Consider the following 2,294-nt stretch of genomic DNA (forward strand, 5'->3'; position numbering starts at 1 on the left):
ATACTGTCATTTAAAAGTCCAGGCAACACGGGCTTCAATTTGTATTAAAAGAAACATGTTGTTTCTTGTTTAAATTTTAAAACTTCGCTCAATAACCATTTCACAACTTGAAAACACACTTTGAACTACCAAATGCTCATGACCTGTACCAATGATTACAGTAGAAGAGCACTGAGGAGGGAGCAGCTGTTCTACTTCGTGCGTGCAGAGGCTGACAATATTAACGCAAAACCTCTCCACAGCTCTGCTGGCTTCATCTGCCAGGGAACAGAAACACACACGGGTCACTACACGCAGGTTTGATGCACAACTGGCATCTAAAACACAACTCAAACAACACTTTTGAAGGGTTCTCCTCAAATTCGGGAGGTGAAGACTTTGTCACGTCCAATTTTATTTTTACAAAAATGCTGTAACACGCATGCCAATAGGAAAACCGGTTCTTTTGTCTTAAACCACATCAGTCCTTTTTCTGCTGAGCAGCCTGCTTGGCATTGTTGGCCTGCATCTTCTTCAGCCCCTTTTTGTTGTGTTTCTTTGCAAATCTCATGTTCCTCAGAAACTTGGGATCGACCTATAAAAATAAAGAAATAATAAGCCATGTTGTAGAAGGGACATATGTAAAAACATACATATATCCAGATTGTTCCAATTATTCCCAAATGCTGGCTGTGATTCAGATTTTTTTTTCTGATTTATTACACCAACAAAATTATTTTAGCCATCTGTATTTAACCATCTGTAAATAGCTTTAACTAGCTATTTTCTTTAATTTCCATGAACAAACAAACAGAAAACCCCAGCAATAAACACACAGAAAGAATAGGACAAGTTGAGTAAAGCTGTAAACAAGACAAATTTCATTTCCATGTCAAAATATGTGCTGGGTCTGAAGTACCACAAACCACCCCTGGCAGGTGAGCACATACACACGTAATCCTCGGGTAAAGAACAATGCCACTTCCTCGGGCCTTTCCTTTTTGCATTAAAGGAAAAAAGTATTAGCACAGAGAGGAGTAGCTCCCCGTTTTTTGTCAGCTAATGGCTGGCTAATGCATCCTGTCACGGCTAGGACCAGTTCTCAGAACTATCAGCTACTGTCCCACTGAGAAACTTTTGCTATTTTACTGTAAGCAGCATTTCAACTGGCACACATGAGCATCGGGATTTTGCCATCTTAACTCGTGCACACTCAGTGCAAGGAGACAGACTCGGAGACTGCCGGACTATCTGCGGGAGGGGGCAGGACTGAACCCTCACTGAGCTATGCAGAAGACAAGCTTTTACGTCACATCCAAAAAGCCGATAATCACATCTACAAGGTAAACAGAATCACAATCCTCCCCAAAGCCAAAATGTCCTGTTTTCACTTTCAAGTGTGGAAAAAGTTCCTGTTATATCACTTGTCCAATCCCAGAAAAAGCAAAATGCTGTTATTTTCACATATATTGTCCAGAACTGCCAGTACCTCTCATCTTCTCAGTCAAATTCTCTGGATTGGTACAGACAGTAAAATAATATTGAGGGGTACAGAGAAGTAGAAGAGACAGCAGGACTCAAAAGGGAGAAGACCTATCCCACTGACACGTTTGTTTCGCTGGAAGCAGCAGTTAGTGACACTCACCCGAGCAGGACAGAGACAAAACTGGCTAATAACTAAAAAGCAGTTTTATAGACATACAAGGGCAGATTTCATGTGGGTTAGAAATATCACAGCTGCACATAAGGTAAGCAAAAGATGAAACAGAAGCCCACAGCGGTTCTGACCATCTGAAACACAAGCCCCTGTCTGCAAAAAGTACGTCAGTCAAAATAATACAAATACTGGATTTTTTCCATGGTTAAGCTTCAATGGCTTAAGAGCCTGGGAATACCAATAGAAATACTCACCCCTTTGAGAGATTCGTATCTATGGGATCTGGGTTTCTTGATGCCATTTCTGTGCCACTTACGGGCTATGTGGAAGACCAGAAAACAATTTAAATTACCATTTCTGCCATTATTAAATAGCTGCATTACCTTTTCTTTAACTCCAGCCAACCCTATCAAAATGATGTGGAATAGGAAGTTTTCTAACCCTTCCTATCCAAACTAAACGCAAATTAAGAAAACATCTCTACTCTCACCCCTCTGCACACATCCCTCTGTGCTCTCAGCACTGTACGAGTTTCTAATCAAAGGATTTCAGGCTCCTCATTAATTAATAACCTACCAATAGCCACACTACTAGCGCAATAAAAGGCCTCAGTCACTAAGAAGCTCAAGCACGCGTCTTTAGCCTTAAAGGGCACCAT

At 41.1% G+C, this 2,294-nt stretch overlaps 1 long non-coding RNA gene across 1 annotated transcript; it reads right to left on the minus strand.

Moving 5' to 3' along the window:
• Positions 1–378: 378 nt before the first annotated feature.
• Positions 379–1,955, minus strand: LOC104080480. Its single transcript, XR_683562.1, has 2 exons — positions 1,891–1,955; positions 379–574 (listed from the first exon to the last, which is right to left on the minus strand). It is a non-coding gene; the product is annotated as an uncharacterized LOC104080480 (long non-coding RNA).
• Between the last annotated feature and the right edge of the window lie 339 nt (positions 1,956–2,294).

Source organism: Fulmarus glacialis, unplaced genomic scaffold (assembly GCF_000690835.1).
Source record: "Fulmarus glacialis isolate BGI_N327 unplaced genomic scaffold, ASM69083v1 scaffold21838, whole genome shotgun sequence".
Classification (NCBI taxonomy): domain Eukaryota; kingdom Metazoa; phylum Chordata; class Aves; order Procellariiformes; family Procellariidae; genus Fulmarus; species Fulmarus glacialis.